The sequence below is a fragment of the Hemibagrus wyckioides genome, linkage group LG19 (assembly GCF_019097595.1).
Source record: "Hemibagrus wyckioides isolate EC202008001 linkage group LG19, SWU_Hwy_1.0, whole genome shotgun sequence".
Classification (NCBI taxonomy): domain Eukaryota; kingdom Metazoa; phylum Chordata; class Actinopteri; order Siluriformes; family Bagridae; genus Hemibagrus; species Hemibagrus wyckioides.
The window spans coordinates 9,438,382-9,456,726 of NC_080728.1; positions in this window are offsets into that span (position 1 = coordinate 9,438,382).

An 18,345-nucleotide genomic window follows, 5' to 3' on the forward strand; every position below is an offset into this window, starting at 1 on the left:
GTCAGAATATCCAATGTGATACATGCTATTGTCTGGAGAAAGAATTCAAACAGCAGAACAGTTACGTATCCTTAAGCCTAGGCTTTCTGGACTTTAAAGACATGCTTGCTCTAAGGAATGCGATCTGTTAAATCCCAGAGAAAAGCTTTCATTTGGGTCTGACAACAACAGTCTCAACCTAAGAACACAAGTTCCAGAAGTCCTTCAATCTCTGGGATGCTTTAAGGCCTCAGCATGACGTCTGAGGTGGTTGTGTGAAGACAAAACCACCTTTGCTTTAGAGCTCACATAGTGCTCCAGAACTGAATGCTAAAATTTCATTCATTTTCATGACTACAGGTGCCACAAAGTACTGATAGCATACATTTTGTCAGTGCCAGAGTTGTTAGAATTTGTTAGAACAGAACATCAGAAGAAGATGAGCTAAGACAAAGATGATACATGAGACTGTTCAATAAATCAGGGGTTGAGAATGGTGAGTTTAGCATGCTAGTGATACCTATGACATGATATTAATAAATAAGCTTGGACATACCTTGTTTGTAATGACCAATCCCAGGCCTGGTTATGTAGCATGTTTGAACACCCAGATGCCAGGTGCACAATATGATGAGTGAAACCTCTGCATGACATCCATTTGCTCTGAAATTACATCAAATTGTTCATCAGCTGAACATCATCTCCACATGAAGGATGGTGAGGCAGTTACTCAGCACCTGTGGGCATCAGTCTGTCAGAGTTCCAGCAAAATGTAAGGACTTAAAAAATTATTAGTTAATGCTCTTGTTTTGCTTCTGATTTATTTTGTGAAATGCACTCCACAATTCACTGCCAACTATCTGTCAAATGGATGGATGGATGGATGGATGGATCTTATTCTGCTTGTCTGTCAATCAGTATAGTTAGATGGATAGATGAATGTATGGACACATGATCACGTGAACTGTTTCATCCGAAAGCCCACTTTTCCAAAATTTTTGTGTCATGCTTCTTTGTTATATTATAGAGATTTTTCACACTGTTATGTTTTTATAGTGACACCAGTGTCTTATGCTTACCTCCAAACCCTGGGAGCCCTTGTGATGCCCAGCTTTTGTAGTGTACAAAAGGTACTTCTGTATTCATGTAAAATATGAGGTGCTGTTGAAGAACTAGAACTAATATCATGTTATTGTGTGGTTTAATGCCCCTGTGGTGTATGCTCCTCTTCACTGTGAAAGACCTCCAAATGTGCTCTACTTGTGGACTGATATATAAAGAGGTGGAGGAGAGGAAATCCCAACCTTAAACATTCAGTCTGTCTCGATGAATAGATGAATGGAGGGATGGATCGATCTCAATTTGTTATGATCTGTGGGAGATTTTAATGCAAAATTTCCTTTCTTAATGAGCCTTCAGGTACATAATTAACATAAATGCATTTTATCGACTGCAACAGAGGATCTGCTACAGAAGCTCAAATGGTTATGTTTAAAAATATACTGATTTATATTTAAAAAAGTATTTGTTTATCGGTTATATTTTTATCAAGTCTTTGTTAGTTCTGCAACAGTGCTTGGCTTGGTTCAATGATAGATCCATATGTTCCATGCTTTTGGCCTGTGGTGTATTCTAACACAAGATGTTTTGAGCTTTGTATCTTTGCCCTTTTGACCGTTTAAACTTTTTCCTCAGCCTTTGGAATTCATGATTCTTTGCTTGAGGTGATTTAGCTGTTTTATCAGCATGGGTGCCATGGAAATGTAGACCACATTGTGTTAGTCATGGGATTTTGAAAAAATAAAAAACCCCGTAGTCTTTGATATGAGTCAGTTAAAATGATTCACACAAGAAAACAGTAGCTAAGAGAGTGAATAATACACACACACACACACAAATTTGGTATTATTTAACATATTCTTGTCTCCCCCACATACACACATCCACATACCCCCAATCAATGACATGACATATGCATACAAACTGAACCATACATTCAGTCTCTCTGTCTCTTCGCCTATAATTCCTCCATCTCTTTGCCTTACACTTGCACTACACATAATGGTTCCAATGCATTTGGTCTCAATGGTTTCAGTGCATTTGCAAATCCAGAACTGTGGAGTTGAACCACAGGTGGGTGTAGCTTGAGATCTGAACTTGTGTTCAAGCAATACTCCAGACTCCAGACTTGTTTTTGGCAAGCCCTACATTAATCATGTACGTATATCAGAGATATAGATGCTCAAGCAAAAAAAAACAAACAGTGCTTTATCCTCAGTCGACTTCCCTCTCAGATGGATATCCATCATCCCCCTTAGCAAAGCATGACTGCTTCAGCTGAAACACCGAAGAATGACTTCAAGACGAACATCACCATCTGCTAGAAAAAGAGAGGCAACTATTGATTATGGGTGTTAAGAGAAACAACATACGGCTTAAAATTGCAATTAGTGCTTTATGGGTGAGGACGGGCAGATGTTCTCTCACTTGTCTCAGCTGAGCCGTATGCACACTGCCACTGAGGGGAAATTCTGAATGAACTCACACCGCTAAGTACATAGGAGTACTGAGAAAAGTAAATAATATAAATACACATAATATCTTTAAACATGATATGGATATGAGTATACTGTTCTATATGATAGAAAAGAAACTTTATTGCCACGTTGCTATGTAGAACTTTTCATCTTCCATTGCCTCTTATTTCTCACACATGAAAAGAAGTCCAGGATTAGCTTCTAAAGCAGTCGAGGCTTAAATGACTGTTTCAGTAGAATGCAGTAGTATATTTTGTACTGTTTTCCCCTAGCAGCATCCTTGCAGTAACACCCAGCATGCATTAGGCAAATGATTTGTACAACTATTAGGAATCCTTACTGCGATCACCAGCCCTGACTATTAGCTATTGATTTATTGTCTAATAAATGCATCAGGCCTTGCTAGCTTTAGTGGTGTTGCACTAATTGCATTGGCTGTGGAACAAGGTAGCTTTTTTTTTAAATTTTTATTAAAGGTGTAATTCTTTTCAACACTGCATGGTGAAGGTGAAAACTCAAGGTGTTTTTTTTTTTTAATGAGTTTCCTTTTTTTTTTTTTTGCTGCCCAAGTGTAGCTCAAAGTTCTGGATGTTGTTCTGTGGAAAAATGTGTGATCTGGTCAACTCATCTTTGGCACACACTAGGCACTGCAGAATGCAGGACTATTATTATTATTTTTTTTTACTAGTCATCACAATAATGAGTAAAAAATAAGTAGTCAACTAGACGTCTGTTCCAAAATTAGCACCCAATTAAAAGTAATAAATAAAGTGAAAATTTCTGACATTACCAGTGTAGGTTATTATATTGATGAAGAGGAATACACAGATAAATAAATAAAAAAAAACATCAATATGGGAGAGAACCCCACTCAGATGAATAAGTATATTGTGGAACTGAGAGTAGAAGTTAATGCCTATCAGCAGAGCCTTCCTTATAGCTTAGCGACCAGCCTTCCTTGGATTGAAGAGGTTATGTCTACAGCAGCATCTGGGAGGTTTTTCTAAGCTTGTAATGACATGGAAATTGAACCGGCATGCTCAGTAGCTTCAAAAAGCCAGTCTAGGTGGCTCTCTGTCAGCTAGCATGCTCTAAACTAGCTTAGAGGGACTGGTATTGACATGCACACAGTGCTAATCCTGATAGAATTCACCATGCCACAGAGCAAAGATTGCATTTAATTTTTATTTAGCATCTTGTGCAGTCTCATGCACACCTCTGCTCTTTAAAGCAAAAGAAATAAATAAAAAAAAGTCTTTGTAAAATGTGCATTTGACTGAAGATTTAGATTCTAGCAACCCCTTCAACACATAGCATAACACGATACAAGTACACCACGATTTAGCTAGCTTTTGCCCTTGTAACCGTGTATGCTGGTTTGAATTTTTGCTTTCTTTTCAGTCTCTTGTTAGTGCTGTGTGTCTGTGTTCTCTGTATAGAAAAAGTCAGTCATGTTTCAGTGTTTCTGAGTAAGCTATCCTCTCCAATAATTTGAATTGCAATAAGAAGTGTCATAAACTGGCCTTCTTCATCATTAGATAGCTAGCATTGAAGAGTTGAAACCGAATTGGATCCTATCTGCTTCAAAAAAAAAGTTTAGTCAGGAGGCTCACTCACTTTCTTTCTGGAAAGAAAAACTTTCTAGACTTTTTCCATGAAATTGCTGAGTCACTATAAGAAAAACTAATAGGTACATTCTCAAGAGGTGTATTTTTAGAGAGTGGTATGTCTTTAGAGGCTCAGTTATGGCAAGACAGGCTCACTTTTGTGAAAGCTTTCAGTCCTGGGACTTGAACACATGAATCTGACATAGTCAAAAGTTTTCAACAACGTACCTACCTACCACAGTCCCAGTGTAGTTTTTTTTTTTTTTTCTCTTTGGTTCACGGTTCTTACGTGGTACATTTTTAGGACCATCTGGTATAATTAGACCAGGGAACAATAATTATTAAAATAAAACAAAAGACAAAAGAAATGAAAAATAAAAAATAAAACAAAACAAAGGGTTCAACATTTGCCACCCACAATGTCATGTTTCCTGTTAATAAATGTGATTACACAAAGTGAAATATGAATCGGTGTCCACTGGAGCCAAATTATTTAAGCCTGCTTCAATTGCACATTCATTCATAACATGTCATTAAAATGTGAAATATGATAGCGGGGATAATCAGCATGAACATGCTATATAACAATTACACTGGCCATAATTCACTTTTAAAAATGCTTTTGGAGAAGCAAGTCAATAACGTAAGCATCCATTAAGCACAAATTACAAATGAAACAATTATATGATTGATAATAGTATTTTTTCACAATTAATTCAATCAATATTAAAATAACAAGTCCTTTTTTCCCCCCTCACATCTCATGACATGCACAATATTTCTCATTCCTCTGTGTTTTCCAGGTTACAGGCAGTGATACACAAATAAGCATTTATGGTATAGCAATCTCTGAAGCACTGTCTCCCAAGGGTTGTGTAGGACGCTTCGTTGCTTTGTCATCCATCACAGACAAGCAACCTTATACGTGGTAGAAAACGTAGCTGCTCCACTACTCACCCCCCCATTGTCCGCATAGCTGCACATACTGAAAGGGCCCAACTCGAGCAGTGCCCTGACCTTCACTTTCAAGTGCCAAGCCATTTTTTCTTCTTGCTTTAGCAAAAAGCAATGACATTGACTTCTTCAGCCTGATGGATCCCACTCAAATTGGGTAGAAAATGGTGTGCACTCTGCCCCAGCCGCAGGAGAGGTGAAGGAAGACCAAACATTGAGACAAAGAAAGAAAAGAATGAAGAAGAAAGAGATAGAAAGAAAAACAGAGAGTAAATGGGCCATTGGGGAAGGAGTGGATGACAGCCAATTACAGACGACAGGGTCAGATTGGGAGTGCGGCCTCTGTGCAGCACTGCTGCTTACACACACACACACACACACACACACACACACACACACACACACAGCCAGCCACAGAGAGTCATGGGTCAAAAGGGCAAACCCTTATGACAGTAAGCCATCTCTCTCTCCATTTGCTCTGTCTCCCAATCCACTCTCTTTATTCTCTCCTGTCTTTCCATCCTCCTCCTTTCCTCTGTCTCTCTGTCTCACCCCTTTATTCTCTTCCTGTATCACCGTCCACTTCATTCATTCTGTCTTTCTGTCTCTCCATCCACAATCTTATCTCTTTCTCTCTCTCTCACTTTCTCTCTCTCTCTCTCTCTCTCTCTCTCTCTCTGTCTTCACTCCCCTCATTCTGTATTTCTGTCACTCCATCCACTCCTTTCATTGTTTTTGTTTGTCCATTTACTCCCTTCATTTCCCTTTTTTCTCTCTCCATCCATTCCGTTCATTCCTTTAGTTCTCTCTCCATCCACTTCATTCATTTTCTTTCTCTCTCCGTCCACTCAGTTTATTCTTTTCCTCTCTCTCCATCCACTCCCTTCATTACTTCTCTCTCTCTCCATCCATTCCCTTATTCTCTTTCTCTCTCCAACCACGTAATTCATTCTGTCAGTCTGTCTCTCCATCTACTTCTCTTATTCTGTCCCTGCCTATCTATACAGTCCCCTTAATGTTATCTCTATTTCCCTCTCAATTTCGTTCCCTCATTCTTCCTTTCTCTATCCCCTTCTTTGTCTCTGTGTCTTCCTTCATTCAATACCCTCTATCTGTCTTTCTGTCTATCTATTCTCTCTGCTCTCTATCCACCTTCTCCCTCTTCCTGTATCTGTCTGCTTCTCACCATTTATTCCCTCTTCCCCATCATTGTCTCTGTCTGTCTCCACATCCATGCCCCTTTGTCACTCTCTTCACCTCTATTTGTCCACATATCCTTGTCTGACCCATCACCCCCCCATCTCTCTCTCTCTGTCTCTCTCTCTCTGTCTCTCTCTCTCACCTTCTCTCTCTACCCCCCCCCCCCCTTCTCATTGGCTCACCCCCCCCCCCTCTCCACAAAGTTTTATGAAACATTTGGCAGCTGGAGCTGGAGTGAGGGTCTAATCCTGATGTTGACAAGACCACTGGGAATCTGGCTGTAAATGTGTCAGATTCTTTCGTCTCTCACTCAGTCTTTTAAAATCATCCCAGAAAACACTAAACCTCTCTCCATTGGGTCATCTCTCTATCCACTCTTCACCCACTCTGTCTCTTTCCCAAGCAGGCCCTGTTTGTCTAATTGAGACAAAAGGGAAGATAAAAAAATACTGGATATTTTTTTACTTATTTCAAAGCATGACTGCACCGGCTATGTGTTTTCGTTTTTGATAAAAATTACCACACATGCTGTTGAAAGTCAGGTCTAGACTGCCATTCATGAGAAACTCCCTCTGTCTGATGACTGACAGAGTCTCAACAGAGTCTAGAGGAATAAAGTAGCCAAAAATATCAATTATAAAAAATATATTTTTCATTTTATTGTCTATACCGCTTATCTGATCTATACTCGGGTCACGGGGAGCCTGTGCCTATCACAGGTGTCATTGGACATCAAGGCAGGATACACCCTGGACAGAGTGCCAACCCATTGCAGGGCACAAACACACTCTTTCACACACTACGGGCAATTTAGAGACTCCAATCAGCCTAGTAACATGTCTTTGTACTGTGGGAGGAAACCGGAGCACCCGGAGGAAACCCAAGCAGAGGGAGAACATGCAAACTCCACACACACAGTGAGCGGGAGCGAGAATCTAACCCAGGGCGCTGGAGGTATGAGGCGAACGTCCTATATATCTATATATATATATCTATATCTATATCTATATATATATATAGTATGTGTATTATGTGTATTATGTGTATTATGTATTATGTGTACCATTGTGTAGTATGAGTAGTGTGAGTAGTGTAATCACTCTAAAAAATTACAACACGAATTTTTAGAAGTGCACTTCAATTACCCACTTAATGCACTTAATCTACCAATAAAATAAAGCGTGGAATGTTGGACACTTCATGTACTTGATGCTTGCAGCTTTGCTAACATAGTGGAAGTGGGAGGGGTGGGGCTACCAGGCACTGATGCTAGATGAGACCCTTTTTAGCCAAAGACACTCCTGTGGACAAGACATCCTACAAAAGTCTTTTTACTTAGCTCAGATTGTCTGATTTATTTATTTTTTTTAACACTAATTCTGCTAAAGCTACCTGTGTCATATTATGCGTGTTTGATATCATTTGTCATTAACTGCAAAACAGCTTACACTTCTGGTTAGTTAAAAAAAACAAAAAAAAAAAAACAACTTTAGTGTTCAATCTGAGATGATACTACCCTTCTAAAATTCTTACACCAGATGGTAGAGTACATAGCGCATAGCGTAGTAACTGCACTACCTCATAAGACATCTTTGGTGTGATGCTCAAACTTAAATCTAGTCATATTGTAATTGGTAAGTATTGAGTATAATATTGTATAAAGTTGTACAAGAGAAATAAAGATGCAAATAAAGATCAAAAGATGTGGAGAACTTATTTATTTATTTTTTATTCGTGGAACACTTGCCTGAAAAGGTTCACATAACAACTGGTTGAGACTAGAGATGTGCAGGGGGTTATATGAGTAGGAGGTTTCTACATTAATTTGGGTGGTCAGATATGAAGCTCGTAAGCTGACTCTCAGATATGAAGGTTGCTGATGAAGAAGCATGTTGGTAAACAGTCTGATATGAAAGTTGTTTATGAAGAGTCATATATGAAGCTTGTAAGCCAACAGTCATATATGAAGCTTGATGATGAAGAATTATATATGATGGTTGTTGGTAAAGAGTTAGATATGAAGGCTGTTGGTGAACACTCAGATATGAAGCTTGTTGGTGAACAGACAAATACAATGTTTGTAAGCCAAAGAAAGAGCACATTTATTAATATAAGCATTTACAACATTCATTTATCTTTAATTACTGCCTGGTTTAAATTAGATTACTAGATTCTTTCTATTTTGAAAACAAAACCAACTACATTTGTTAGAAAATGTTTCGGGCATGTAAAACAAAAGTAATAATTATGCATGTGAGATATAAAAAAGGCACATGTACCTCTCTATTTTTACCAAAAAAATTATCTCAAAGTTAAGCCTTTTACTTTCTTCTTCAAATGAATCATTATTAATGTTTAAGACTACACACTAAGGTTGGAGTTCTTAATAGTTTGTTGACAGTCACTCACTCACTCACTCCCATATTCACTCACTCACTCACTCACTCCCATATTCACTCACTCCCATATTCACTCACTCACTCACTCACTCCCATATTCACTCACTCCCATATTCACTCACTCACTCACTCACTCACTCCCATATTCACTCACTCACTCACTCACTCCCATATTCACTCACTCCCATATTCACTCACTCACTCACTCACTCACTCCCATATTCACTCACTCACTCACTCACTCACTCCCATATTCACTCACTCACTCACTCCCATATTCACTCACTCACTCACTCACTCCCATATTCACTCACTCACTCACTCACTCCCATATTCACTCACTCACTCACTCACTCCCATATTCACTCACTCCCATATTCACTCACTCACTCACTCACTCACTCACTCACTCACTCACTCCCATATTCACTCACTCCCATATTCACTCACTCACTCACTCACTCACTCACTCCCATATTCACTCACTCACTCACTCACTCACTCACTCACTCACTCCCATATTCACTCACTCACTCACTCACTCCCATATTCACTCACTCACTCACTCACTCCCATATTCACTCACTCACTCACTCACTCACTCCCATATTCACTCACTCACTCACTCACTCACTCACTCACTCACTCACTCCCATATTCACTCACTCACTCACTCACTCCCATATTCACTCACTCACTCACTCACTCACTCCCATATTCACTCACTCACTCACTCATTCCCATATTCACTCACTCACTCACTCCCATATTCACTCACTCACTCACTCACTCCCATATTCACTCACTCACTCACTCACTCCCATATTCACTCACTCACTCACTCACTCCCATATTCACTCACTCACTCACTCCCATATTCACTCACTCACTCACTCACTCCCATATTCACTCACTCACTCACTCACTCACTCACTCCCATATTCACTCACTCACTCACTCACTCACTCACTCCCATATTCACTCACTCACTCACTCACTCACTCCCATATTCACTCACTCACTCACTCACTCACTCCCATATTCACTCAATCACTCACTCACTCCCATATTCACTCAATCACTCCCATATTCACTCACTCACTCACTCACTCCCATATTCACTCACTCACTCACTCACTCACTCCCATATTCACTCACTCACTCACTCACTCACTCCCATATTCACTCAATCACTCACTCACTCCCATATTCACTCACTCACTCACTCCCATATTCACTCACTCACTCACTCACTCACTCACTCACTCCCATATTCACTCACTCACTCACTCACTCCCATATTCACTCACTCACTCACTCACTCACTCCCATATTCACTCAATCACTCACTCACTCCCATATTCACTCACTCACTCCCATATTCACTCACTCCCATATTCACTCACTCACTCCCATATTCACTCACTCACTCACTCACTCACTCCCATATTCACTCACTCACTCACTCCCATATTCACTCACTCACTCACTCCCATATTCACTCACTCACTCACTCACTCACTCACTCCCATATTCACTCACTCACTCACTCCCATATTCACTCACTCACTCACTCACTCACTCACTCCCATATTCACTCACTCACTCCCATATTCACTCACTCCCATATTCACTCACTCACTCACTCACTCACTCCCATATTCACTCACTCACTCACTCACTCACTCACTCACTCACTCCCATATTCACTCACTCACTCACTCCCATATTCACTCACTCACTCACACACACACTCACTGACTCACTCCCATATTCACTCACTCACTCCCATATTCACTCACTCACTCACTCACTCCCATATTCACTCACTCACTCACTCCCATATTCACTCACTCACTCACTCACACACACACTCACTGACTCACTCCCATATTCACACACACACTCACTCACTCCCATATTCACTCACTCACTCACTCACTCACTCCCATATTCACTCACTCACTCACTCACTGACTCACTCCCATATTCACTCACTCACTCACTCACTCCCATATTCACTCACTCACTCACTCCCATATTCACTCACTCACTCACTCCCATATTCACTCACTCACTCACTCACACACACACTCACTGACTCACTCCCATATTCACACACACACTCACTCACTCACTCACTCACTCACTCCCATATTCACTCACTCACTCACTCCCATATTCACTCACTCACTCACTCACTCCCATATTCACTCACTCACTCCCATATTCACTCACTCACTCACTCACTCACTCCCATATTCACTCACTCACTCACTCACACACAAACTCACTGACTCACTCCCATATTCACACACACACTCACTCACTCACTCACTCCCATATTCACTCACTCACTCACTCCCATATTCACTCACTCACTCACTCCCATATTCACTCACTCACTCACTCACACACAAACTCACTGACTCACTCCCATATTCACTCACTCACTCACTCACTCCCATATTCACTCACTCACTCACTCACTCCCATATTCACTCACTCACTCACTCCCATATTCACTCACTCACTCACTCACACACACACTCACTGACTCACTCCCATATTCACACACACACTCACTCACTCACTCACTCCCATATTCACTCACTCACTCACTCACTCACTCACTCCCATATTCACTCACTCACTCACTCACTCACTCACTCCCATATTCACTCACTCACTCACTCACTCCCATATTCACTCACTCACTCACTCCCATATTCACTCACTCACTCACTCCCATATTCACTCACTCACTCCCATATTCACTCACTCACTCACTCCCATATTCACTCACTCACTCACTCACTCACTCACTCACTCACTCCCATATTCACTCACTCACTCACTCACTCACTCCCATATTCACTCACTCACTCCCATATTCACTCACTCACTCCCATATTCACTCACTCACTCACTCACTCACTCACTCACTCACTCACTCACTCCCATATTCACTCACTCACTCACTCCCATATTCACTCACTCACTCACTCCCATATTCACTCACTCACTCACTCACTCACTCCCATATTCACTCACTCACTCACTCCCATATTCACTCACTCACTCACTCACTCACTCCCATATTCACTCACTCACTCCCATATTCACTCACTCCCATATTCACTCACTCACTCCCATATTCACTCACTCACTCACTCACTCACTCCCATATTCACTCACTCACTCACTCCCATATTCACTCACTCACTCACACACACACTCACTGACTCACTCCCATATTCACTCACTCACTCCCATATTCACTCACTCACTCACTCACTCCCATATTCACTCACTCACTCACTCCCATATTCACTCACTCACTCACTCACACACACACTCACTGACTCACTCCCATATTCACACACACACTCACTCACTCCCATATTCACTCACTCACTCACTCACTCACTCACTCACTCCCATATTCACTCACTCACTCACTCACTGACTCACTCCCATATTCACTCACTCACTCACTCACTCCCATATTCACTCACTCACTCACTCACTCCCATATTCACTCACTCACTCACTCACTCACTCACTCCCATATTCACTCACTCACTCACTCCCATATTCACTCACTCACTCACTCCCATATTCACTCACTCACTCACTCACTCACTCACTCACTCACTCACTCCCATATTCACTCACTCACTCACTCCCATATTCACTCACTCACTCACTCACTCACTCACTCCCATATTCACTCACTCACTCCCATATTCACTCACTCCCATATTCACTCACTCACTCACTCACTCACTCCCATATTCACTCACTCACTCACTCACTCACTCACTCACTCCCATATTCACTCACTCACTCACTCCCATATTCACTCACTCACTCACACACACACTCACTGACTCACTCCCATATTCACTCACTCACTCCCATATTCACTCACTCACTCACTCACTCCCATATTCACTCACTCACTCACTCACTCACTCACTCCCATATTCACTCACTCACTCACTCCCATATTCACTCACTCACTCACTCACTCACACACACACTCACTGACTCACTCCCATATTCACACACACACTCACTCACTCCCATATTCACTCACTCACTCACTCACTCACTCACTCACTCCCATATTCACTCACTCACTCACTCACTCACTCACTCCCATATTCACTCACTCACTCACTCACTCCCATATTCACTCACTCACTCCCATATTCACTCACTCACTCACTCCCATATTCACTCACTCACTCCCATATTCACTCACTCACTCACTCCCATATTCACTCACTCACTCACTCACTCACTCACTCACTCCCATATTCACTCACTCACTCACTCACTCCCATATTCACTCACTCACTCCCATATTCACTCACTCACTCCCATATTCACTCACTCACTCACTCACTCCCATATTCACTCACTCACTCACTCACTCACTCACTCACTCACTCACTCACTCACTCACTCACTCCCATATTCACTCACTCACTCAGTCCCATATTCACTCACTCACTCACTCACAAATGTTTGGCAAGCTAAAGATGTTACACAACTTTAGAGCATTTTTTGGTGTGCATCTTTGCTCAGGGTTAATAAATATAAAACACATCACTACTGTACAGGTTACATCTTTCCCACAGTTTACCAGAAGCCAGAGCATGCGCTGTGATGGTAAGTTTACAAGGCTGAAATCCAGTTCATGTGCTTTACATTATAAGTATACACTGCAGAAGGTATCATAAATATTTTATTTTGTAGTGCTTCTAGCCACAATCCATGCCTGTGATGCATGTGGCATACCTGCAATATTAGTGCAACTTTTGTATGGTGCTGTGTGATGCATTTACTGTGTATAGTAGTAGGGCTTTGAGAGGAAAGGATTTCTATTTGTTTAATTTAAAAGGAAGGAATGATAAAATGCAAGAGGAATTTCTTATGTAATTTATTAAATTTGTAATTTTTAATAAATTACAAAGAAAAAAATGTGTAATTTTTATTAAATTTGTATTATATGTAAGCATTATGTTCTTCCTTCCTTTCCTCCCTCCCTGTCAGGATTGCAGTGGCTCTGGAGCTTATTACAGTAACACTGGGCATAAGGCAGGAATACACACTAAATGGGCACAGTATATCAAAGGACAGCATGCACACACATTTTAAAACCAGGGGCCAATTTAATCTACCTACTGACATGCTTTTGGACAATAGGAAGAAGCCTGGAGGAAACAAACCCACATGGACTTCAGGGAAAAGCAGAAATAGCAAAGAAATTCCTCTTGCTGTGGATGAAAATGGGAATCCTGGAGCTAGAGTAGTAGCAATGTCTACTGTTCTACTTTGTCTCCTAATCTTTACCATAATGAATTATTAGTTAAAACTTATAGTTAATTACTTTTTTTTTTTTGCTTTGCTCATCACATATTTACTGGATAACAAGCTTTAGAGTTCAGAATTATAAAAAAAAAAATGTATAATTCATGTTTCTTCGAACTTGTCTTTACAAACCCTTCAGACTAATTGGCTTAAGTGTCAGGAGAATGTTGTGTGCAAAACCAGTAGGGATCGGCTACTTCTGCATACTTTGCATGTTTGTTGAATTGTGGTTAATTACGCAGTAATAGAAGGTGGAGTGCTGTTCTATTGACAGCGGGAAACTAATAAATGCAGGGCGCACTTCAAATTAGCTGAAGCGCTGTAGATTTCAAAAGGGTTTGCGATGCGCTGGGTAAATGTCTCTCGTCTGAAAAATGGAGGCTGATATCAAAGCAGCATGATTTTTACACTTATTCGCCAAACACCATTTTACACTGGAGCAATTACTCAGAATGAGTATGACTCTCTGAAAAGAAAATTATTGCCTTCATCGAGAGGAAAATGAACAGCAAAACACTATAAGGAATGATGCATGGGTGTGTTTGTGGATATTGGAGAGAGAGAGAGAGAGAGAGAGAGAGAGAAAAGCTCTCACTTATTATACTGTGGCACTTCCTGTATTTTAAAGTATCACAAAACATCTTTGACAATATAAGACAGTAAACCATAAAAGAATTACAAAATATGTGATAGCTAAAATCAAATGATACATCTTAGAAAAATAGACTGAATAAAATGAATAAAAACCTAATGATGATAAGGAAACAAATAAAAAAAACTAGTAAATTTCTAAAGTTGTATTATTTAAATGCTATTTAAAAGCTAGACTGCATTTTAAGATTGTTACAATATCTGAATTTCATCCATTGGAGGATCATTTCCCAGCTTTAGGAATCAGAATATAAAAGATTTCCCCCTGCTGTATAGATTTCTGTCTCATTTCCTCACCAGCAGACCTGCATCCTGAAACACTGAGAAATGAGCAGGATTTAGGATAATTTCTTTTCGGCCCCTTATACAATAGTACATTAAACATACTTTATATGTTATCAGTATGACTTAGTTGTCATTATAAAATGCAATCAAGAGCCAGTAAGAACACAGGTCATATGGGGCTAGTCTCCTTAGCTCTGGAAAAGAGCTCCTGCTGGTGTTTTGTAGAACTTACTTAAATGCCATTAGAGCTTCCAGACACCAATGAATTTGCAATAGTCCAACATGGAGCTAATAAAAGTATGTGCTAATTTCTTAACACTTCATTTACTCTTTAGAAACTCATAAAATCACAACATGTGGTTTAACAGCACGCATATTCAACTTTAATTGCCCTGTTAGCAGCTCATTTCACACTCTTATGGGATCAATACAATCACCAAAATGCTCCTTACTGCTTTGCCCTAATAAGAGATGAAACCACTGTACACCTTTTCGTAAACTGAATAAAGCACACTTCACTTCCTCTCCTGTTTGAGAGAAACAGATTGAGAGAGGCTTTTGAAATGACTCTGCCCAATTACCAACTATATTCAGTGTTTGTTGTTAGCTTTTTAATAAAGTATTCATTGTTATTACATTTTGGTAATCACATTTTTATATTCTATTCTATATTTGTATATTACTATACTACTATTACTTATTATAGTATTTCATTGCTATATTATACAATATATTACTATCTACTATATTCTATAATTGAATTGAGAGACTAGAAGAGACAATGTACATTGTTATTACATAAAGTAACTAGACACATATCAGGGTTTAATGCCAGCAGTGCATTATAGAGCTATCAAGCCCTTAAAAGAGAATATTAATTGGAAGAGCAGAGCCTGGTTGTCAGAGATTAAGCAAAGACCGATACTGACCAAGTACACAGAGAAATTTCTGCTTGTTTACATTTATGTCATTAGGCAGATGCCCTTATCCAAAGTGACTTAGAGAATCGCTATGGCGTCTTTATAAACACATCCCGATGCTCGTTCACTAGGCCACAGAGCTTAGAGTACTATCAGTCTAAAAACTCTATAAGGGAGGGAATATAATATGAAAAACATGCAGAGAACACTGTTATTTTTTTTAATAACAAAGTGATAATTAAAGGTCTCCTTGTCTAAAGAGAAGCAATGCCTTAACATGAATTTCAGAGTTTCTCAGTATTTGATATGTCGCCTTTTTAGCTTTAATGACAGTGTGAACTCGAGCTGGCATGGACTCCACAAGTTTGTGCAAAACTTTAGGATCCAACACGTACTTCAATAGATGAGCTTATGTATGAGGAATTTGTACAAATTTGCTTACATTTAAATAAGGATCTGGAAATACTGCAGAGTCTACAACATTATATATATATTCAAGATATTATTTTTTTTTATTATTTAAGTTTATGTATTATTTTTTATGTATAATTACCTATGTTTATGTATTATTATTTATGTATGATTACTTTTTAATCCATAAAAATTCTAAAACCTGTTTATTTCCAAACTTTCTCAAACTTTTTGGTCCCCACTACATACTGGAACAAAATCTCCAATGGACCATGGTGCAACACACAATATTCAAGATTCAAGATTCAAAGAACTTTATTAATCCCAGGGGGAAATTCCTTTGCCATGTTACAGTTGCTCTAATGAAAATAAAAATATAAGAGAAAAAGAAAGAAATATAACAATATGAAAAAATATAAGAGAAAAAGAAAGAAATATATACACTATTTTATAAACTGTAAAAATGAATAAATAAATACAAATTCTGTACAAATACTACACAAATACTGTACAAATACTAGTGTAGAGCTGTAATATTGCACACAAGGATTGTAATTAGGTGAAATTGCACATGAAAAAAGAAAATGTCCCAACACTTAAAGGGAGGAATTGTACCATGTGAAATGAGTGCAAATGTTCAGCAACAAATACAGAAATGCAGTTAAAACTCTAAGTTTTAGAGAATGCAGGATACAAAAGTCTAAAACTGGAGCTTGGTTTATTTAGTTAAATCTGAAAATCCAAGGCCAAGTTCAAAACACAAACAGATGGCATCTAGTGGGAATGATCTGTAAACTTACATGAGAACACAGCCATGGATCTAAACACACAAGCACTAGAAACCATGAAAAGGTCATATGGGAAAGTGAGGCTTTAAAATGTACATGAACAATTGGTGATTCTCTGCAAAGTGAAGGAAGGTATAAATAGACAATCTACTTAAGGGCTGAATTGAGAACAGGTACACACATTAAAGGACAGACCAATGACACGACAGGGACGAAGACAGGACCAAAAACATGCCATAAATTTAAAATACAACATAAATGCTGTGCTCATCACTCTTGGATCCACATTACACTCCATTACAAGGAATTCATTACAATTTCAAATACAAAGGAGAAAACATTCCGTACACCAGGCCAGCGCATGCTAACTAAACAGGACACCAAAGCAGCACTTGACTGAAAGAGCAGTATTGGAAGGAATGATTACTATGTTGTTAATATTGTTTTCATTGGTTTTGGTCCTATTCAGTCTATTACTGACTCTGGGCTAGCTTATCTAATAACATTTTTCAGTAATAAAAATGTGACACTTTTGATCACCTCATTGCATCAACTTGGGTTTCTCAGAACAATTCACTTGCTAGAGCTCGATATAATAAACCATCTATTCTGATTTATCAAGACTAGTAGTAATTATTATTTTATGCATGTAATATTCAAAGCTGGTGATATTTTCAGCATGGTTAAAAATAAGATGTTTAAAAAAAAATACACCAAACAATTAAAAAAGTACCCAGTATATATTTTGTTAAATAAGATTCAAGAAGATTCAATTTTGTGAGCAATTATTTATCTGTCAATTCACATTACTGTGATTTATTAGAACAAATCCAAAACGCTTATGGATTTTCCAGCATTGTACAGATGCAAGCTGACATCAGTTAATCCTGCCAAATTAATAGCAAGCACACACAAACATTCAAGAGTGCAAAATACTCCAGATCTGCTTATTTGTTTGCTGACAAGAAGATGAGGAAAATGGAGGTTTATAGTGCACTTGCACTTTGTTGATTGGGAATGGTTCACATTATCGCGCTTGTCACTTATCACCTAAGTACGTAAACATCACTGAAAATGGCCAATAAAACTAGAGTAATTAGCTATTTTCTTACAAAAAATTTTATTATTTGTTTTTTATGGTTAATTATGTTATATTTTATCTCTTATTATGAATATGTTCAGGGAAATTCTTTAAACTGTACTGCTCACTGCTTTGTCCGTACTGCACTTGA